Source organism: Pteropus vampyrus, unplaced genomic scaffold (genome assembly GCF_000151845.1).
Source record: "Pteropus vampyrus isolate Shadow unplaced genomic scaffold, Pvam_2.0 Scaffold220, whole genome shotgun sequence".
Lineage (NCBI taxonomy): Eukaryota > Metazoa > Chordata > Mammalia > Chiroptera > Pteropodidae > Pteropus > Pteropus vampyrus.
The window spans coordinates 1,869,087-1,893,180 of NW_011889001.1; the positions used below are offsets into that span (position 1 = coordinate 1,869,087).

General features: G+C 35.8%; 1 protein-coding gene across 2 annotated transcripts in view; it reads left to right on the top strand.

The window, feature by feature from the left end:
- The window catches only part of NCK1 (NCK adaptor protein 1), a 77,913-nt gene continuing 53,819 nt past the window's right edge, over positions 1 to 24,094 (top strand). Inside the window, exons 1-2 of one of the 2 annotated variants that reach the window (XM_011373201.2) lie at positions 53 to 136; positions 19,419 to 19,481. The gene's annotated coding sequence lies outside the window, so the exon portion shown is untranslated. Of the gene's footprint in view, positions 137 to 19,418; positions 19,482 to 24,094 lie in introns of both variants that reach the window. The other variant, XM_011373200.2, reaches the window with a different exon arrangement.

Sequence of the window (24,094 nt, forward strand, 5' to 3'; positions counted from 1 at the left end):
CAGTCGGCACTGCAGCTCCGCCCGCCTGCCTTTCGCGCCCCGCCCCTCTCCCGAGAGCTACGCGGCGGCTGAGCGGAGGCCTCGTGCCGTAACGGCCATCGCGGCGACCGCGGCGGCGTACCGGTACCCTCCTCAGGTGAGCTGGGGCCGCCGGGGCTCGGCAGAGGGAAGGAGAGACAGCCCTGCTGGCAGGCAGACTCACAGAGAGCCTTTCTTTACGTTCACACAGCCTGTTATTAGCTGCGTTGCTTCCTCTTCCCTAGTGAAGTTGGCCCCGGGGGCGCCGTCTGCGGGCCCAGAGCTGAGCTGGAGGGGGCGGGGAGGCCGATCGGCCCCGCCTGGGCGTTTGCGCCGTGGCTCCGCGCGACCCTTCGGTCACTGCCCGGCGGGGAGCGGCCCCGCGGATTCCTTGTTCGGTACCAGAGCCCCAGGTGGGGATGACCGCCCCAGCCGGCAATCCCTGAAAGGCTGGGTGATCGAGTGTGCAGCGTGCCTGCTTCTCTGTTTCTTTTCCACTCGGGAAAGTCTTTTTGCCTGCTGTGGCGTAATGCAAAGCCAAGAAGTTAGGGACTTGTTAGAGGAGGGAAGGGGCGCGCTCACATCCAGCTGGAGAGATGGGAAGGGACCCTGGTCCTGTGCGGAAGGTGGACATCCTCGGGATGCGCCCTGTGCCCCTCCCCCACCCCTACTGTTTCTCTGGTTCTTGGTAAATCTGGATTATTTTAATTGTGTGGCCCTGCTGTAGATTCGTACGTGAGTTGCTTGGGCTTTGAGCTTTTGAATTGAATTGTAATATATCCAGTAAAAAAAATATTTCAATAGATTGGTTTTGTAACTTTGTGTTTTCATAAAAGTTAAATTGCCGTTAGAAGCTTGGGGAACAGGGTTTTGTTCAGAGCTGAGAACCGTAACATTATAGACGCTCAAGTAATGTCGAACTGATGAACTGATCACCTAAAAATAATTCTCATTGGATTTGGTAAGAAACCTTAGGAGTTAAGAAAGAGGGAAGGAGAACTTTCTAACCCCATCTTGGGTGATGAGCAAAGAAGCTTAGTGTCCGGTTAAAACGGGTAAGTGTTGCAAGAGCAGCACTATTCATTTTTAAAATCTTACTTTGGTAGGTTTGTGAAAAACCAACCATATATTAAGCACCTGGAAAGCACTGTTCCTGAAGTCTCCGTTTTCAGCAGGGTCACAAAGTAAATGGGGAAATAAGTCAAGAAGGTTTTGTTTGGTGGTTGTCAATAATGTTCAGTTTTTAAATAGACATCCCATTCACAGTTTGATAGTAACTGAAGAAATACGCATCGGTTGACTAATATTTTCATTCTATCTCGATTACAAATTCTTTCATTTTCTTCTTTGGGAAAACTGATCTGTAAGAAATAGCTATAATATCTATAAACACTATTTGCAGAGTGTTCAAGATACCTTAACTGGGCTTGTTCACGTTATGTTAAATTTTTGCTTTATTTATTTATGTTAAATGTTTGCTTTATTTTTCTAAGCGTTATCTTTTAGTCCAGATTTTATCATTGCTTTCAGGTCCATGTAAACAGAACCTGAAGCATACATAGAATGTTTTGTTAAATATTAAATGATAATTTATGCCTCTGAATTTATTTTTCTCTTGGACCTTTGAGAACTTTCCTGCCAAAGTTCAAGGTAGATTTGATGTGATTGTTATAAATCACTTGTCAGGAAGACTTGATTTAATAAATACAGATGTACATTGTTTTCTATCATCGTTTAATAACTTTTACAATTTACTCATCTTTATAAAATGGAAAAATACCAAATTTTTTTACCTACACCTGAAGACTAAATGATTATTTAGTCAATACATAAAATTGGAGGAAACTGTGAAATCACTAAGGATTTAACAATCTTCATAAATATTTTGCTATGCAGTTTTAGAAGACAACGAACGGCAAAAAATGACAATAAAGATTATTTAATTAAGTCAGTAATTCTATTGGGATGACCCTATTTCAAAGGTAGAATTTATAGTCTTTCCTTCAAAACCGATTCTATATGCTGACTGTTTAAGTGATACTATGTTTTCAATTACCCAGTTTTATCATTGACTTCCTCAATCCACATAACATTGGCCAATTTTTGTCAGCCATTTTTTGAAAAAATTTTCAGCTATCTGTTCATTTTTACTAGCTTTTAACTAGGTTTTCAGTCTGCCTTTTCTTCCTACTCAGTATGTCCAATCTTCTGCCTAGTCTTAAAGTAATGCTTTGAACATATCCCTCGCTGTTAAACCAGCAATAGCTCCCCTATTTTTTTCTAATGACAGCACTATTTCTCTATAGGAGCTGTCCACTGCCAACAAACCAGTCTCTCCTCATTTAGCCATTGTATTTTTCTACTTTTTTACCTGTTGAGATTTGAATGTCTATGTATTACCTGCCTATTCTTTAAAAGAAAATTTTTCTCCTAAAGTACTCAAGTAGCAAATTAAGTCAAATTTTGTTGAAGTTTCATTTTTACTCTTTCAGTACACCTTTCCAGATCTTTCTGTTCCCTGTGTTGTTTTGTTTTGAACCCATAATCCTTACTGTTTTTGCATTCCTTTGATTTTTATTCTGATGTGGCTTGTATCATAATATCATGGAACAATACTGTGGGAAAGTTGGAATCTACCCTTCCATTTTATAGGTAGAGAAAATGCAGTCAGTACGGAATAACCGCACTGAAATTCACACATCTTGTGATGGTGGCAGAGCTGAGACTCAGCCCTTGATGTCCTAACTCAAGTTCTGTGTATTTTTTATGAAACTGTACTACTCATCTCTTGCAATGTTATTTTGTGTTCTTTGCTTCACATTACTTTGCATTCTGTATATGTCTTCTTAAATTCAGAACTTTTATATGAGGGCAGGGGAACCTTCATGACTTGTTTAAATTATTTAAACAGTGACTTAAAAGTTTACATATAGTCTTTTTCTGTGTTTGTTAGAAGTATCAGCAACATTAACAAAAATAATATCTCTACAGTTGAGTCTTGTGACCCATTAAAAAGTGAATGAATATCTTATAAATTTTACTGTTGGAGTTTGAATTTCTCGATAAGGAAACTGAATCTTTGGGGGTCTTGAAAATAGATGGGAATAGTGTAATGGTTTGGGGGAAACCCCTAAGGGCTTATCAGTTAACTAAATTTAATGATTTAGCTAAATGTTCTTTTTCTCTTTTTGATTGTTAGAACGGTAACATTTTGCTACTTTATCATTTTGTTCATCTGTCAAGAACCAGATTATTGAGTGACTGCTTATTGAGCAAAACATTCTGAAAATCATTTGTTCCATTTGGGGAGTTAGAGCTTTTATATATTTGTTCTTCACATTTTTTCCCTCTTAACTCTAAATTAGTTTCTGTTAATAGCAGCAGCATTGAGTTGCCTTGGTATTTTTCTCATATTTATGTAGCAAAAGTTGAATGGTGTAAGACAGGTAGCACAGAAAACTATCAAGTGAAATGTCTCTAGAAGGAATGCTGTACTTTTTTGGTCTGAAACATGTTAGAAGCTATTTCTCTTTTAATGTTTGGTTGTTTATAATGGGTTGGTTTTATTTGTTTAAATAAATTATCTGCTAAAATAAACTGTTGAAATGCTGATTCTCTTTAATCTTGAAATTGTACTTCAGGATTTCTAAATTGAGCATAAATATGGTATGGATAATTTCTGTTGTTTATTTATTTATTTATTTCCCCCCCACACAGACTAGTTGAATAAAGCAGTAAGAATATGGCTTGGGGAAATCTTTAAAAAAATGGATGCATCTAAAAAGGGGGCTTTGTTTTGTTTGTTTGTTTTTAAAGACTCAGCCTTCCAAAAAATTTTAGTACATACTTTCAAATCATGTTGTATCTAGATCATCTCAAGTAATAGATAGAGCAAATAATTTATGGGCCTTGTACTTTTTAAGCATTCTAGCTGTATTAAAAAACGTTTTATTAATTAAACAAGGTATTGGGAAATTTTCCTTGGAAATGCTCAATCACCTCTAGGTTTAACATGTTCTTGAATAATAACATTTTTTATTTTTGAAAATATTTATAATACTTTGTGTACAGCCTCTTCTCCCCAGAATTCTGCGCTCTAGGACTTTTTTTTTTTTTTTTTTTAATTGTTCTTAAAAAGGCCTCTAAAGCCTACATGTAGCTTCATCCCTTGCCATTTTTCTTTTCTTTTCGGCTGCTCTTTGGATCTTGAATAGTCAAACTCTTTTTTGCCTTGGAATTTGTGAACATGCTCTTATGTCTAGGTTATGGCTCCCTTAGGTTAATTACTATTAAGTTTGACTGCTAGTTAACAGATTGATGCTGAATAATAATTTTTCTCTCATACCAGAGAATTCCAGGGTTTGCATGGCATTCATTTATTGTGTTATTTCCAAGGTTTCCCCTGCCCCCCTTATTATAAGTAACTCTTGAAATATAGATCTTTGGGTATAATACCTTAAAATTTTTCTCCTTTTGGTTAATTTTTGTTGTGCAATTTAATTGAAAATCTCATTAATTTCTTTAAAAACTTGTTTTGAGAAAATATTGTTAATTTTTTTTTAACTTGCAGAGTGCACAAATTTCAGTGTATACCTCAGTGAATTTTTGCATTTGTAGACATTATATACCCATCACCCAGATCAAGGTATAGAATATTTTCCAGTGCTCCAGAAGGCTCACTCATGCTTCTCTTCAATCAGTATCTTAGCCTACCCCCAAAAGTAATCATTATTGTGACTTTCATAGGACCATAGGTTATTTTTGCCTTTTTTTGAACTTCATATAAATGGAGCTTTTTTGTGGAGGGTTGCTTTTGCTTAACATCGTGTTTATGCGATTCACCGATGATGTTTGGTGTAGTAATAGTTCTTTTTTTTTCTTTTTGATGGTAGTATTCCATTGGATGAAATTTAAAAAAAAATCACCAGTAATGAATATTTGGTTTGTTTCCAGTTTTTGTTTTTGTTTTTGTTTTTGCTATTATGAACAAAGCTGCTATAAACATTTACTTAGAAGTCTTTTAGGAGACATACACACTCATTTCTTTTGGATATGTATACCTGGGAGTAGAATTGCTCTGTTCTTATCTACCAGTTTTTGTATCGACTCAAATCAGCTTTCTAGGTGATCCATAGTAGTTTCTGGGATTTCTCCTTTTACCATAGAACTGGTGACTCCCTTTGCCGGTCTCCTGTGTTAAATCTCCTTGTCTCTGTGAATCATGTAGTTCTTTGGGTTGACCCTTCCTTTTGATGGAGTATATTTTGTAATGGATTCTTGTGAAAGGTTAAGATCTTGAATTGATGATTTTTTTTTTTTTTGGTCTTCACACTTGATTTGGTTGGGTAATGAATTCTAGGTTGGAAATAATTTCCCTTCAGAATTCTGAAGGCATCTCCATTGTTTTCTACCTTCTCATCCTTTTGAGAATTCTGAGGACATTCTGATTCCCGATTCTAATGTTTTTTGGCTTTCTGGAATTTTGTATCTCTTGTATTATGAAATTTCATGAGGTTATGCCTTGGCATACATTTATTTTTGTGTGTTTTCCTGGATATCATCAGGCCCTCCAAATCTGCAAAATTATATTCATCAGTTCTGGGACCTTTGTTCTTGGATTATTTCATTGATGGTGATATTAGTTTTCTTGGGCAATCATGACAAAATACCACAGATTGTGTGGTTTAAACAGAAATTTATTGTCTTACAGTTCTCAAGGTTAGAAATTCAAGATCAAGGTGGTAGGTATCAGAGTGGGTTTTTGATGAGATCTCTTTCTGGTTTATAGACAGCCGCCTTTTCACTGTGTCTTTACAAGGCCTTTCTGGGGAGAGAGCAATATCTTGGGCTCTCCTCTTAGGATTTGGTCCTTTTAGATTAGGGCCCCACCCTTATGACCTCATTTAACTATAATTATCTTCTATTTTCAAATACAGTCACATTAGGGTTTTTAGGACTTCAACATGAATTTTGGGGGCAATGAAGTTCAGTCTATAACAAAGATTTCCTCTCCTATTTTTTCCTCTGTCTGAAACTTCTGTTATTTGTTTGGATCTCTTAGACTAGTTTTCCTTTTTTTTCTGCTGTTTTTCATCTCCTAATCTTTTTGCTCAATTTTATGTGGGAGGCTTCCTTAACTTAATTTCCTAACCCTTCTGTTGAAAATTTCACTATTGCTGTCAAGATTTTGATTTCTCAAGAGCTCTTTTTTGTTCTCAAAAATTTTTATAGAGAACATCTGTGCTTGTTTCATGGAATGCACTAATTTCTGAGGCTATAAATGACTTTTTAAAAAAAATACGTTTTCTTTTTTGCAGACTTTGTTTCTTCTATATTAGTCTCTAACTTTTATGTTGGAACCTTAATTACTTCAAGTGTCAGTGATCGTTGGATGTTATTTGTGACAGAAAACCCGAGTTGTGGGGACTTAAAGACTGAACTTCATTGCATGGTGATCCAAGTGAGCTCTTTTCTGAGAAAACCCTGATGTCTGGGAGGTGTTTCCTCTTGAATCAGGTTCATGAGGGGAAAACTCAATCTGCTTGAGGGCTGAAGTCTTGGCCACCAGGTTTTTTTGTTTGTTTGTTTTTTGTATAAGGGACTAGAATTCTCAGTCTCCCACTTTTGGTACAGTTTACAGATCTTCAGTTATATCTGGTGACCTTTAGTTCAGAGTTGAGTAGCCAACTATTTGATTTGGGGAGGAAACGCCTAAGGATTTAACTGCTTCTCAGATAGCTTTCACCCAGTCTTCCTTATTTAGCCCTTTCTTCTCTCAGTTAAAGCAATACCAGGTGCTGCCAGTTCCTGAATCTTTTGTGAATTCCAAGGTGTAAATTGGGTTTTTCAACTCCTTTTTAGCAGTTAGGGTTAAGCTTTACCTTTCTAGAATTCACTAAATGAATTAGTTACTAGTTGTTCATTTGTCTTTTAGCTTCCAAAATTTTTTTAATATTGTTTGCTTTCCTGTAGGTTTTGCCCTGTGCTAATTTCATTAAAAAAAAAAAAAAACAAAAAAAACAAAAAAACCAACTTGTATTTAATCCACTATTTTAATTAGAACTCCTCAAAAACTATTTGTTCTGTCCTCAGTTAAGAATGATTTTACATTTTAAAGTGTTACAAAAAGTGAATATGTGATGGAGACTGTGTGACACTTTACAGAAAAGGTTTTCTTACCCTGCCTTTGTTATAAAGTTTCTGATTTCCTTAAAAAAAGCTGTTTCTGGCCAACTACTATTTTTACCTAGACTCAAGCTTTACAGTCTTGAAACTTCCTGAAGCTATTTGTTTTAACTTAGTCTAGTGCATATCATGGAAGTTATGACTAAGAATTGGTAGGATATACTCTATTATCAGAGGTGTGAGATATTTTTAATGTAGGAAAGCAAAATGTTGAAGTAAATAACAACACATAATATGTTTATGTATGCATTGTTTTTTGTCTTGTCATCTAAGTCCAGAATATAGGTGCATGTACTTTGAAGAATGGGGAAAGGGGCAGCTATCATATTGAGAACAGGCCCAAGTCATATTTTAAATGAATCCTTTTCATTAGCCTTCTCTATAGTTGGTAAATCATAGCTGGCAGAAAAAATTGGCTGCAGGTAAGAAGTTGTTCCATGCAGTGATATACACATACATATGTGTGCATGTGTATATATCCACATATATACACATATATGTGTGGTTGTGTTTTTCTATCTGATATCAGTCAGAAATGATAGGGAGTATAAATGTGAGCCACATGTCAGAGTGGGAGAAACAGGAATTAATTGTCACAGGAAATAAAATGTCTTTTCCTTAAAGGCCTAGCTGTGGACAGACTCAATTGTGTTTAGACTTAATGTCTCATCAATGGCAGTATACATAAATTTAAGTATTGTGGAGTCAGCTTGAATTTCAGTATGGGCTTCATGCTTATTCGTTTGAGCTTAGGGTTCTATAAACCTTATTCTTCTCTGTGATATGGGATGATACCTAATCAGAGGATTATTATAAGGTTTAAATGAGAATTCATGAATCCATTTTACTGCCACACAGTACTTGGTGCACACTAAATGTTAGAATTAATTTCTAGATGTAAAATAACTGGGTTCAAAAATATAGATGTTTAAAATGTTGCTGTCACCAACCTGCTGTTCAGAAAACACATATCAGTTTATACCTTTACCAGCAACTAGTGTTCCTTCACTCTGCATCATCATTCTAATTTTTGCCAAAGTGGTAGACAAAAGCTGACAGAACTAAAAGGAGAATTAGACATATCTGTAAGCATAATATGGTATATTTTATCATACTTCTCTGAGTAATTAGAACAATAAGAAAAAAAGTTAAAAGAAAAGATTATAAACATAATTAACAAATGAGTCTAATTGACATACATAGAACAATTCACCCGGCACCTGCAGAATAGACTTTTTTTCAAGTGCCTATGGAAATTTTCTTCATATGCTGGGCCATAAAAAAGATGAAAATAATTAATTTTAGAGTGTGTGTTCTGACATGTTGAAATTAAGTCAGTAATTAATTATAAAAAATAACTAGAAAATTGTCAGCTCTTTAGAAACTAAACAGTGTACTCCTAAGTAACCCAGGGATTAAAGACAAAGTAACATTAAACTCTTTTGCCCTGAATGATGCAAATATGACATAACAAGGGATACAACCTTTAAGTCATGCTTAAAGGAAAGTTATAGTCTTAAAATGCATATGTTAGAAAGAATAAAGGCTTAAAATAATTAAAAGGACTTCTGGATAAAGATAGATAAGTGAAAGATACATTTACTTTTACTCCCTTACAAAGCCCACCATGATGATAATAAAGGATACTTTAAAAAGATTTGAACTACACAAGAACAGAGAATGGTATGAGCAATAAAATTTGGAAGCTGGAAAACAAACAGATTGATAGAAACTTCTTAGTAGAATTAAAAGAGTTTAATCCTACACTGGCAGTAGGAAAGTGGAAAAAAATCCTCAGGCTCAGGAATTGGTAGCATCAGGCTACCAGTTTTGTCAAAGAAGGAGTTAGAATGGTGCTAAAAATAGAATTGCTTGAAACTGTTTTAAGAAGCAGCTCAACCAATTATAATAGCCGGAAAAGAGGAAACAACCCAGATGCCCACCAACTGAATCCATGGGTAAATAAAATACATATCCACACAGTGGGGATATTACTTGACAATAAAAAATAATGAAGAACTGACACATGTTATAACATGGATGAACCTTGAAAACATTATGCTAAGCAAAATAACCAGTCACAAAAGAGCACCTGTTGTTATGATTCTGTTTGTATGAACTGTCCAGAAAATACAAATATGTAGAGACAATAAACTAGCGATTGCCTAGACTGGAAGTAGAAGAGATTCTAGGGAAATGGGAAATGACTGATTGACTATGGAGTTTCTTTTTGCTATGACGAAAATTTTCTAAAATTGATTGTAGTGATGGTCGCACAACTCTGAAAATACTAAAAACCATTGATTTGTACACTTTAAATGGATCAATTGAATAGCATGTGAGTTATATCTCAGTAAGCTGTTACCAAAAAAACCCCTGCTTGAACCTAGATCTCTTTGGTCAATTTGTGTAGCTAAGTGACTGCCCTTTGACTGCCCTAGCAGAAGACTGGAGATTTATCCTCTTCAGGGGACTGCATAAAGTATCTCAGAGAGGAGCAGGAATTAGACATAACCAAAGGCCAGGTGTCCTACAGAAAATACTTGGATTAAATGAGTGTACTCAGTTTGGGGACCCTAATTGAGGCCTCTTCTCTCTGGCTCCCAGAATTCTGGTAATCAGATAGGAACTTAGAGGATGCTTCTCTTACTACCCCAAAAAGAAAAACTGTAAGTTATTCATAATCAACTTTTAGGGCCCTACTTTTAAATGTGAATAGACAGTTAAGGATCACCAGGTGCATGAGAAAAGCTTTTAATATAGGAGACTAAAATAAATAGAAAAAAAAAGAATTTGGATCAGAACAGCAAAAAAAGCTCTTGAAAATTAAAGCATAATAGCAAGAAGAAAACACAACAGAAGAATGGAAGTTAAAGTAGAGGGGACCTTTCATAAAGTGCAGGAAAAAATGAAAAATAGGTGAAAAAGATAAAAAGGTCAGTTTAGGAGATCAACTTCCAAATAACAGAAGTGCCAGTGAAAGAGAACAGGGAAAGGAGCAGAGAAGAAATAGCACTTAAATATATATATTTCAATTCCCAGAGTTGAAAAGCATCATTTTGCAAATTGAGAGCCCTCTGGGTACTTAGGAAAATTGTTCAAAGATACATACTTTCAGTCAAGGTCTAGTCAGGAAAATGAAGATCATGCCACATATTATAACAATTTCATAATAAGACTTGTTTAGCCAGATGTTATGGGTTGAATTGTGTCTCTCCAAAAAAGATACGTCCTAACCTGTAGTATCTTAGAGTGTGATGTTATTTGAAAAGAGTCTTTGTAGAGGTAATCAAGTTAAAGTGAGATCATTAGAGTGTGCCCTAATCTAGTATAACTAGTATTTTTTAAAAACAGTGGGGAAATGTGGACACTGACACACACACAGAGGGGGAAGGAAGATGACCATCTATAAGCCAAAGGATGCCTCAGGATTCCAGAAGCTAAGAGAGAGGTCTAGAACAGATCCTTCTCTAGTGCCTTCAGAGAGCATGGCCCATACCTTGATTTCAGACTTCTGGCAGCCACAACAGTGAGATGGATTTCTGTTCTAAGCCAAATCAGTGTGTGTTACTTTGTTACAGCAGCCCCCCCAGAAACCAGTACACTACATAATTGGAGTACCGAAAAGGCAAGAAGGGAACACTCAGGTATGAACAGAGACAGTAACTGTAGGATGTATAGCAGGTCCTCAAAGTCATTGAATAAAATTATTTTGTTCAACCTTGTTTCCTTATAATGATGAGAGGTACTTAAGTCGTTTATATGAATTAGACTATGGTAAAATTGGTTTAGTTATTCACTTCACTTACAGAACTAATCAACTATGTTAAGTGAGAATTTACTGTAATTACTAGCCTGTAGAGCTGGGAGAACAAGAAGAGAATGGGATTATTAGAATTCAGAAGCTTGAAGAATGGCCCTGAGGAGCTGAAACTCAGACTTCTGAGGAGTTGCTACCTGTTCAGGAAGTAGATTTCTTAGGAGACTTATTGAGGCTGATCTGGGAATGGCAGGAAAGACACAAAAGCAAAAAATTGCTAACTTATAAGCAATTACTTCTCCTGGAACCATTCCTATTGCCAGAGAGAGAGTTGTTGGTTGATGCTGAACTTGTTCCCTCCATTCTTCCATTGTCTTTCTAGTGTTCCTTATAGGCAGTCTAACAGGGAGCCATCTAGCAAAGGAGAAGTGTAATTTGCAGGGTTCCAGCTTCTCAGCATTACAAAGCAGAGAAGAGTGGGTTTGAAGCCAGGGACAATTGCTTAATAACCAGTACACACAGACACTGAGGTGTGTCATTGTGAAATTTTGGAATACAGAGACAAAGAAGATCCTGTAAACTTCCAGAAGGGGTAAATGGGCCACATTACAGAAATTCAGTATTCTCAACTGCAGCCTCACAAGCTAGAAGACAGTGAGCAATGCCCTCAAAATCTGAGGGAAAATGATTTCCAAGCTAGAATTTTTTACCCAGCCAAATTTTAAGCATTAGTATAGAATGTAGACATTTTAAGACATGCAAGGTCTCCAGAAAATTTCTTTTGCTCACTTCCTTTCTCAGAAAACTGTTGTGTGATTTGCTCTACCCACTAAAAGGAAAGAGTAAACTTCAATGAAAGAGGAAGATGAGAGATACAGGAAACAGGAAATCAGATTCTAGAGAAACAAATGGAATCCCTTAGGTGATAGTAAAGAAGATTATCTGAATGCTGATTATGAGATTAAAAAAAAAACAACAACAGTAAGACCAGGTTTGGACAGATGAGAAGGTGCTGAAATTAATTTTGAATGAAATTAGTAGTTTTTGACAATGAAATTAATAGAATACTTGATGTCTGTATAATCTTAATTTAGGCAATTGTCCAAAAGAGTTTGGAATTGAATTCGTGATGTCTTTTATTTGCTTAGTTTTTACATGGGAGTTTTAGAGCTTCATTATTCTCCCTTAGGTGATCTCATTCAATCCTATGATTTTAAATAGTATTGGTATGTGGCTGGTTCACAAATTTATGTCTCTAGGTAAGATCTCTGCTCTTAGCTCCAGTCACATATTGTATCCATTATCTACTGCTATGTAAAAAAATCACTCCCAAGCTGAGTGGTTTAAAACAATAACTTTTTTTTTTTTTTTTTTTTGCTTTTGGATCTGTCACATGCATTTGGGCAGGACTTTGGTAAAGGTGGCTTGTTTATATTCCATGTGGTTCTCATGGAATAGAATATCATTACGCAGGCTAGAAGAATTCATTTTTAAAATGGCTTGCTTACATTATTGACAAGTTGGGCTTCATCATAGCATGATGGTTAGGCTCTAAGAACAAGCATCTCTGGAGTGTCTGGCAGAAGCTCTAACTCATTTTGTGCCTGCCTTTGAAGTTGCGTATCTTCACTTCTGCATAGTAAGAAGCTACCCAGATTCAGTGACTATCCCTCCATTAAGAAGTGGGGGTCTGAATCACACAGAAAAGCATGTACAATGGGGGATACTATTTCAGCCATCTTTGGAAATACAGTATGCCACACATATCAGGCTGTTTTCTTAATATTGCCACTTGAATATCTCAAAGATATTTTGAACTTAAGACAATAAAAACAAAGTCTTGATTTCCTTACTCTTAAACTGCACCTCCCACTCCCATTTGTCCATTTCTCGATCTTTCCCATTTCCTTAAAGGTACTGCCATCTATTCAGTAGCCGAAAGCCAGGTATCATATCTGATTCCTTTTTCACCTCTCACACTTCTAGTCCATCATCAAGTCTTGTCTCTTCTGTCTCCAAGTACCATTTGAATTCTTTAATTCTCTATCTGCATGGTCACTATACCACCCAAGTCCAAACTACCATCATACCGTCACTTGGACTGTTGGCATTGTTGACATCTTAACTGGTCTTTTTTTTTTTTTCCCCCTGGATTGGTGATTTGTTATATCTTGTCATTTTCATTTATTTTATTGAGATAACATTAGTTTCAGGTGTATAACATAATGATTATGTTAACTGGTCTTTTTATTTTTTATTTTTTGCCTCTACCTCTCCCTATTTTTTAATTGTGGTAAAATATACATAACAAAAAATTTATCATCCTAACCATTTTTAGGTGCACAGTTCAGTATTGTTAACTATATTCACATTGTTGTGCAACCAGTCTCTGGAACTTTTTCATCTTACAAGACTGAAACTTTGTACCTATTAAACAGCAACTCCTCACTTTCCCATCCTCCTAGCCCCTGGCAACTACCATTCTATTTTGTTTCCGTGAATTTGATGGCTCTGGGTACCTCAATTAGTGTAATCATATGGTATTTGTCTTTTTGTGTCTGCTTAATTTCGCTTAGCATGATGTCCTCAAGGTCCATTTCATGTTGTCTTGTGTCAATTTCCTTCCTTTTTACATCTGGTAATATTCCCTTGAATATATATATCATATTCATCTGTTGATAGACACTTGGGTCGCTTCCACATTTTAACTATTACGAATAATGCTGCTATGAACATGGATGTACAAATAAATATCTGTTTGAGTCTCTGCTTTCAGCAATAACTGGGTCATATGATAATTCTGTTTAATTTTTTGAGGAACTGTCATACCATTTTCCATAGAGGCTGCATGATTTTACATTCCCACCAAGAGTGCACAAAGGTTCAATTTATTCATATTCTCACCAATTCTTATTTCCTTTTTTCCTTCCTTCCATTCTTTCTTCCTTCCTTCCTCCCCCTCTTCTGTGTCTTCTCTCTCTCTCCTTTTCCCCTCCCTCCCTTCTTACTCCCTTCCTTTCTCTCTTACCTTCTTTCAAAATAGCCATCGTAATAGGTGTCAGGTGATATATCTCTTTCTGGTTTTGATTTGCTTTTTTCTTATCGAATTGCGATATTGAGCATCCTTTCATATGCTTGTTGACCACTTGTATATCTTTGGAGAAATGTCTGTTTGAGTCCTGCTTTTTAATTGTTTTTGTTGTTGTCGAAGTGGAACATATCACTTTTGCCCACATTCCATTTGTCAGAACTGAGTCACATGATCCCACCTAACTATGGAGGTGGCTGGGAAATGTAATAAAGCAGTGTGCTAATGAAAAAGAGAACACATATTAATGAGCACTAGCTATCTCTGTCACAGTGTGTATTGTATTAGAACTCCCTAGCTTTAAAAAGAAATCTTTTAGTAACTAATTGTTGAATAAAATTGGCCTTTGTCTTTGCCAACCTTACTTTGTACCACTTTCCCCCTTAGTGTTCTCAAGCCACATTAGACTAGATCATATCCCATAACATGCCAAGCTTTTCCCTTCCTAGAACCTATGTGTTTTGTATTTTCCTTTTCTTGGAGCACTCTGCTTTAAATATTTACACGACTGCCTCCTTTTCATCTTAGTGTCAGCCTAAAATCCATCTCTAACTAGAATCCCTAACTAAAGTAGCCCTCCTATTCTCTGTCGTTTATGATAGCACTGTGTTTATATTTATCACAGCATTTATCACAGTCTGTAATTTTATTTGAGAAAATTTTTGTTTGCTTTGCCTGTGTCCTTTGTTAAAAAGATATATCTTTCTCACAGTTATATCCCTGGTCGCACCCATTAGTCTTTCAGTAAATTTGCTGTACGAATGAATGTCTGATATAGAACAGACTAAAGTGGAGACACTGGATTGAATTATAACCAAGAGCTCTTATGATAATTTATGTGAATTGCCGAGGGTTTGGGTTTTAGTGGTGGCAGTGACAATGGAACAGAAGAAAATGAACAAGACATTTTTCAAAGGAAAAAACAAATTGCTGTGTGACTTAAAGGGAGAGTCTGGGTGAATAGGATGATAGTGATTTGTAATTAACAGATTAGTAAAGAGACTAGTAAAGAGGATGATTGGCTTTTTAGAGATAATGACCGAATTGGGATTGATGTGTAGGACATTCAAGTAGAAATGTTGAGGAATGGTAGCTTGGATTAGATAACACAATTGGAACACAATTGGAATTATAGATTTGATAGTCATCTGGCCAGAGTTGATAAAATGAAGTCATTCAAGTGGATGATCTTTTGAGAGAGATATATATTGAGAAGAGCAAATGGCTTAAGGGGAAATAAAAGAGGAGCCAGAAATGGAAACCAGGAGTATATGGAGAGCGAGGAAGGAGAACTAGCTTCATATAGGGTTAAGGAAACCAGCAAAGAGTTTAAGGAAAGAGGGATGGTTAGATTGGCTACCTCTAGTGTAGCTATTCCTTGTGATATGCATTTGAAGGTTCTGAAATGTTACCTTTTATGAAGTTTATAAAATGGTGCTATTAATATCTGCTTCTGTAAAGTTGCTGTGGGGATTATTAACATTGTACTAAATGCACTTGGCATACTTGCTCTGCACTAAGTGTCCAGTAAACATTTCTGAAGTGAAATATAATGAGATAATATAATTAGGCATCAAGAAGTCATTAAGTTAGACATTAAAGAGTTTGTAGAGGGAGAAAAGGCTTCTGGGCTTGTTGCAGCAACTTTTCTTTAGAGATAACATTCCTTTCAAATGTTATAGTAAGTTAGAATTGTACTAAAAACTATATAGAGGTAATATTTATGAATTTATTTTGAAATGTTTTTAGTAGGAATTTTATGATCTGAAAGTATACATAATCATAGCAGTACAATGGCAGTTCATTTGTATATGCTTCTTAACCACATCCTTTTACTGAATCTTATTCCGGAAGCATTTATAATGCAGGTGCCCCTGCATTATAGGCATTGTCCTTTAAAGTAGTTTGAAAGTAAATTCTTATTTAACATTGACATGAAATGAGGGTATATTTAAATATGGAAGTATAGTTTAATATGTCAGATTGGACCAATACCAACTTCTTAGAGCATCTGACTTTTTTTGGTAGTGGAACTTGGTTATGGATAGTATGGAGAAATTCCAGTTTCTCTTTGTGGGTGCCACAGGATTCTGCTTCCAGATAAACAAGTAAGAGAACCACCAACACTAGGGAAGGCAGGAGCTTTCTTACATTCCTTATCATTCTCATCTTTTTAAAATGTGTTCATCTTTTTGTTTAGGACACTTTGGTGGGTTAGCTGGGCAGAGTTTGAAACTGTCCCATAGTTTGCATGATCGACTTTTTAAATCTTAACATGTGTTATATTGGAAAATAAATTATTGTTGCCTTTCTCATAATCAACAACAGTCTAAAAGATTAAAGAAAACAGTTTGGAATAAAGGATAAGGTAAAAAGGCAGATAGGTAAGGAAAGAAGTGTTTAAAAATGAAAGGGAGGAGAAAAAGTTGAGAGAAAATTGGTGAAAAGAGCTATCTGAAGTTGCCTTGGATTTCAACTTGCAGTGAATTAGCAGTCAAAAATTGCTTTGTGAGCAGTATATAATTGCTGACTTTTAGGTTATTTGCTACCTGGAATAAACATAACTTCCTTATCATGAAATTCAGATGTCACTATCATTAAATTTATATTTCCATACAGTTGATGGTAGAATTTTTAGTATTAAGTAAGAGGGTAAGGCAGGGAAGGACAGTTGTATAGTAGGTATTGTACTAACTGTTTTACATATTATTTTGTTTAATCTTTACAACAGCCCTGTAGGTAGATGTTACCAAAGCACAGAGAGGTTAAGAACTTGCTCAATGTCACACACATAATAAATGGCAGAGCAGGAATTCAAACTGTGGTGTTTCTATTTTCTTGTAGTTATCTTTTATTCATCCCTTTGTTTCATTTTATAATTCCATTCAGTCATTGAGTATTGTTGGCTTAAAAAAAGTGCTTTATTGAAATGTAACTCACATACCATGCAATTCTCCTATAAAATATATAATTTAATGGCTTTAGTATTTTCACAGAGTTTTGGAACCATCACCACACTTTAGAAAGAAACCTCACTCTTGTTAGTCATCCCTCTGTAACAGCCCCTGTCCCCCACCCTAGGCAACCATCAATCTACTTTCGGTCATTATAGATTTGCTCATTCTGGACATTTCATATGAATGGAATCATACAATATGTGGTCCTTTGTGAATGGCTTCTTTCACTTAACATAATGTTTTAAGGTTCATCCATATTATAGCATGTTTCTTTTTCATTCCTTTTTATTGCTGAGTAATATTCCATTTTATAGATATGCCACATTTTATTCATTGGACATAGTTTATGGACATTTGGATTGTTTCTCTATTATTAGTACTGCTATGATTTTTTTTATTGTGGTAAAATATATATAAAATTTACCATTTTAACCATTTTTAAATGTATAGTTCTATAGCTTTAAGTACATAATTGTACAGCCATCACCATCTATTTCCAGAACTTCTTCATCTTCCTCAACTGAAACTCTGTATCCATTAAATAGTAACTTCTCATTCTCTCATCCACCCACACCCTGGCAACCACCATTCTACATTGTCTCTATGTATTTGACTGCTCTATGAACCTTATATAAATGAAATCATAGAATATATGTCCTTTGGTGATTGGCTTATTTCACTTAGAATGCTATCTTCACAGTTTACCTGTGTTGTAACATGTCAGAATTTCCCTTTTAAGACTGGTAATATTCCATTGATTATATATTTCACATTTTATTTACCCATTCATCTTTCGATGGACACTTTGGTTGCTTCTGCTTTTTGGCTGTTACAAATAACGCTCCTGTGAATTTGGGTGAGCAGATACTCATTCAAGACTTTGCTTTCCTTTCTTTTGGGTATGTACTTAGAAGTAGAATTGCTGAATCATATGGTCATTCTGTTTTTAATTTTTTGAGGAACCACCTGTTTTCCACAGTAGTCACATCATTTTACATTTCTACCAGCAGTGTACAAGAGGTCTATTTTCTCTACATCTTCACCGGTACTTGTTATTTTCTGTTTTTAATAATAGCCATCCTAATTGAGTGTGATGTGATACCTCATTGGGGTATTGATTTGCATTTTCCTAATGATAGTGAAGTTGAGAATCTTGTGCTTCTTGGCTATTTGTGTGTATCTTCACTGGAAAAATGTCTATTCAGGTCCTGCGCCCATTTTTAACTGGGTCGTTTGTTTTTGGTGGTGTTAGATTGTAAAGATTCTTTATATATCTGGTTATCAATCCCTTATTAGATACAGGCTTGCATATATTATCTCTTATTTTATCGTGTACTTTGATGGACAAAAGAGTTTAATTTTGATGAAGTCCAATTTTGATGAAGTCTGGTTTTTTTTTGTTGCCTATTCCAGATCTAAGAAATTTTGACAAATCCAGTGTCATGAAGCTTTTGCCCTATTTTTTTTCCCCTAAGAGTTTTATAGTTTTAGCTCTTACATTTAGGTTTTTGATGAATTTTGAATTATTTTTGTATATGGTGCAGGGCAAGGGTTTAACTTCGTTGTATGTTTTAATGTGAATATATGTTTTCATTTCTCTTGTTATGTAACTGGGAATGGAATTTCTGAGTTACATGATAACTGTGTTTAACCTTTGAGGAACTGCTACAAGTGGCCGTCCCATTTTATATCCCACCAGCAGTGTCTGAGGAGTCTAATTTTTCCATGGGTTTTTGAATCCAGACCACATTACCTTCTGACTGTCTTATTTCAACAGTTTTTTTTGGCTGGCCTCTTTGGTGATAATTTCACTACTCTGTCTTTCTGCTGTCCTCTTTCACCAATCCATGATGCTGTTTATTGTGTCAAAAGTTTACAGGGGAAAGGGGCTATGGATAATAATGGAAGTCAAGCCATTCATTTTATAATACTTAGAGAAGAGATTTGACCTAAAATCCTACAGTAATAGTGTCAAGACTAGATAGATACCCTGCTATGTATATAACTTTCATTTTATTAAATCATTGTGTTTCCCTTTTCTGTCTCTAAAACTTCTTTTACCTGACTGTTTTATGTAGATATTCTCCCCATCTTTTCCTCTAAAATATAGTCTAAAAGCAAAGAGTTGTATGTAGGTAATTTACTTGGCAGGTGATCCTAGGGAACAAGAGCAAGGGACCAGGATGAATGAAACATGAAGAAAGCCAGTAGAAGAGTGTATTATCAAGTTATTCACTGCTATTACAACTAGGACTCACTCCAGTGGGAACTTATGAGGATCAAGATGCATCTCAAATTGTCTACTCCTGCATGGGCAGGAGTAAACCATTATCATCTGCTCTTGTTCTCCACCAGTTGACAGTTGCCCTGGGGGGGTATAAATTCTCTCTCCTTCCCTCCCCCACTTTAGGGCTGCATACAAGAGCCTGCCAAGTGAGATCCCAGTTCCTGGGCAGAAAGCAAATGAATCACAGTGAGTACTATGGGGAAAGTAAATCAAAACTTACCTGGAACCATTAGCCTAAACTAATGACTAGTGTGGTAGGCAGATTAATGGTCTGCCAAAGTTGTCTACATCCTAGTCCTCTAAACCTGTGAATATGTTACCTTGCATGGCAAGAGGGACTTTGCAGATTTTCCTGGATTATCAATAAGCCCAATGCAATCACAAGGAGCCTTATAAAGGGAGGCAGGAGTATAAATCCAAGAAAAAGATGTGGCAGTGGAAGCAGAGGTCATGATCATGTGGCCAGGAGTTGAGGAATTAGACAGGGAATGGAGTTTCCCCTAGAACCTTCTGAAGGAATGCAGACTTTGATTTTAGCTCCCTGGAACCTGTTTGGACCTTATCTCCAGAACTTTAAGATAACATATTTGTGGGTTTTTAAATTAAATTACTTTCTAATTACAGTTATATTTGTTTTGTTTTGAGCCACTAAATTTTTGGCAGTTTGTTACATGGTAGTATGGAAGATATACAGCTAGAATCAAAGGAGAGGCCATTAGCATGAAGATGAAGTATAGCAGATTTCTAATCGGTCTGCCTCTTGCTGCTGGCCTCTCCTTTGATTCTAGCTGTATTAATTTCCTACTGCTGTGTAACAAATTACCATACATCTACCTTTGGCTCTGCTCTGATCTGGTTGGACCCTAATTTGATTCTAACCCATCACTGAGTCACTGTAATCTCTTCAACAGATTTAAGAAGGATTAGTGGTGTATTCTAATGCTACCTGCTGCTGCACCTGGTGTCAAGGCAGGAATTAGTATTCATCATTTTCTTCTTTTACAAATACCCATTTCAGAATTCTCTTATGCTGGGTCTGCAGTTCAGCTGCTCTAGGTTGCTTGTGACCTCTAGACTTTCATCCTTGAGGGAGTAAGTCCTTCATTGTCTTATGTTTTTTGGGTTATGTTTGCTGCAATTTCTTGTTTATTGTAGTACCAAGTATGGAAAGCCCTGAGTTTCAGACAGAATGCTCCCTACCCCCATTTTGTACAACAAGTCCTAATGATAATCAGAGTGAGTTATCACTGCTAGTATAGTTATTCCTTTCTTTGCCCGCTAGTCTATCAGCATTAGGAGCCCAAAGTGACCAAGTGGTGGTTGTAGCTTTTAGGCTCAGTGGAACCCATACTGTGTCCTCTGGTGGAAGCATTACCCTCAGGACTTCTAATACAGAAGAAGCATTACCCTCAGGACTTCTAATACAGAAGAAGGTTTCCCATCCCCGCATTCCACAAGTGACTTACTGAGATTGGTGGTGAAAGGTTTTACCCCTTGGTTTCTGGATTCGTGCATTCTAGATATTAGGCATATAACACCACAGCCATTGATTCAGGACATATACTGCATCCTGGAAGACCAACAGGATGACTTTTTAGTTGAGCCTTTAATATGCCATTCCATTATTTTATTAATCTGGCAGCTTCCTAGTAATGTGATCTATGGTGGGAGCAGTAAATGCTATGATCAGATGGTTATTACTACAGGCATACTGCATTTTATTATACTTCACAGATGTTGATTTTTTTTTTTTTTTAAACAAAATGAAGGCAAGACCCTCCACCAGCAAAAAGATCATGACTTTATTGCAATATTTGCTTTATTGCAGTGGTCTGGAACTGAACCTGTAGTATCTCCAATGTATGCTTGTATTTCTCCTTCACCATTAAATGCGTCCCTAGGTTTAAGGTGTTGTTAAGATAGATCCGATTTTGATAAAACAACCATTTTGAAACCACTGGGTGGTGGTATGGGTCAGAAGTACTGTAAACATTGAGGAACACTTTGGTCAGGGAAGACAATCCCATTTCTAGAGTAAAGGTAAATTTTGCTTCTTCCCAGAATGCAAGAGTTCCAACCCCATCTTGCCACCTGTTCAGCTCTATGTCTGATAAGCTGCTCTTTGTATTCTGTAGTTATTCTGATCCTGCTAGAATTTTGTCTTTTTTAGTAAGGTGTTTTTATTTTATGATAATTTTTAAAAGTAAGTTAATGACGTTGTTGATAATAGGGAATATGACGAACAGAAGTTTTAAATTTTGATATGGTCAACTATGTGATTCCATATTTAAGGAATTTAAGAAAAGACAAACTGTATAGTGACTAGAGAGCCCATCAGTAGTTGCGATGAGGGAGTAGTTGTAAAGGGGCACAAGGGAAATTTTGGGGGGTGGCGAAAATGTTTTAGATCTTCATTGTGGTGCAGGTTGTACAATTTTATACGTTTGTCAAGACTCGTTAAACTCTACAGTTAAAATCGGTGAATTTTGTATGTGAATTAAATTTCTCAACTGATTTTAAGGAAAGAAGAGGATTTAATGTACTCATTTTTCAATCTTTATTTATTTATAGTTTCTGCTTTTTGATTCTTATGTTTGAGAAACTCCTTGGATTTTATTTTATTTTTTCACAATTTTTTCATTTTATTCTGCTCTTTAGCGTCCCTATAGTCTTAAAATGTACCCAGGATTTGTTTTAATCGTGTAGAGTAAGACACACAGACATGGAATGACTGTAATGAAGGAAAAAGTTTTTACTCACAGTTCCCTAGAATCAGGAGGCCACTGGAGGCCATGCCATGCCGCACAGGGCCATGTGGGGAAGCACCAAGATTGGTCAGGAGGTAGAAGGAGCAAGGGGATAACATGGGCTGGAGCCTTTATTGTGGTTTCTGTGGAAAGGAATGGATGAGGAGGGCCTACCTTTGAGCAAGGGTGAACAAGTTTAGGATTTGATAGTTTGAATAATTTATAGCTCTGGGTGATAGGGGTGGTCTCTAGTTGTGTAGTACCTGACCCTGGGGGTGATTTAGGGCAAGGAGAATATAGGCTCTGGATTGGTTGGTTGTATATCAAAGATGTACTCTCAGGTAAGTTGGTTGCTATCTCAAGGAATTAGGTAACTAGGAGTGACAATCCTTCCCTAGGTGCAAAGAACCCTGCCATTTAAGAGCATCATAAACTATAGAAAAAAGTTATTGATGCACTTGTTTCCTTTAAGTTTATTCTGTTGTCTTTTTTCAGTTTCTTGATAGAAAATGTATTAGTTAAGCATATTCAGTCTTACTGTTTTGTTACAAATGCATTAAGGCTATAATTTGAGTTGAACACCACATTTTGATAGAATAGTATTTTTATTGTTATTTTTTTATTTTGTAATTTCTGTTGTGATTTTATTTTAATATTTTGTTTAGGAGTCCATTTTTAAGTTTACAGACATTTAAAAAATTTTTTATTGGTTAGTTCAACATATTGTGGTCAGAGAATATGGTCTTAAATCTATGTTCTTTGAAATTTTTTTTTGTGTCTTTTGTAACTCTTAATACATGATCAATTTTTAAAAATATTTCATGTGTACTTGAAAATAATTATATTCTTTTGGGGTGGGTCTTGGAGGGTTCTCTATATAACTATTAGATTAAACTTACTAATTTTGTGGATCATGTAGTCTATGTCCTTATGTTTTGGCTTTCTGATATGTCAGTTTCTAACATAATAAATTAAGAGGCTGCACACTGGTTAAAAATTGTTTTTCTTGTAATTCTATGACTTTTTGCCTTATTTTAAGAGTAAGATATGTATAAAGTTTGGGTATTTTTTGAAGTTTATTATTACTTTTGTTACTGTATATCATCTCTCCATATCTATTAATATTGCTATAATATTGTTTTATCTGATTAAAATGGTACATCACCTTTTTTCGTGTTGGTGTTTGCCAAAATATTTTTTTCCTTTATTTTCAGTTTTTCTGTCCTATAAGTAGCTTTAATTGAATTTTGTATTTATTTTTATGTCTTATCTGATAACTTTTAAAAAGTGAACTAAACTCATCTAATTTATGATATTGCTGAACCTTGAACAACATGAGTGTTAGGGGCGCCAACTCTTGACACAGTTGAAAATCTACATATAACTTTTGACTCCCCCAAAACTTAATTGTCTGTTGGTATCTACAAAGGATTGGTTCCAGGACCCCCACAGGTAACCAAAATCTGTGGATGTTCAAGTCCCTTATATAAAATGGCATACATCAGTGCATGCAGTGAACCCTTCACATCTGTGGACTTTCAACCATGGATTGAAAAACAGTACAGATATTTATTGAAAAAAATCCATGTATCAATGGGCCCACACAGTTCAAACCTGTGTTGTTCAAGGGTCAGCTGTATAAGTAGGCTTATTTTTTCTTGTTTTGTTTACTACACTTTTTCTTTCCTCTCTTTTCCTGTCTTTTGATGAATTGATAATTAAGTAGTGCCCATGACTCAGATGTAACAAAGTAGGAATGTAGAATCTTAACTGTTGCCCCTCATTGCCACAGATATATCCATGTGGCATCAGCCTCAGTCTTGTATGCCTTATATGCTAGGAACTGATGATACAGTGAATATACAAGGGCAGCAACATCCTTGATCAAATATTTTGTAATTTAATTTCTTCTGGAATATCGTTTTTATCCTAGTACTGATGGTGTTCCTGAAAGTACTTGAAAGTAGAATTGGAAGTTTTTACCCTTCAAAAGTACTAAAATAAAATAAATTATAATAAAGAAATAGTGGATGATAGGTATGATTTTCAGGG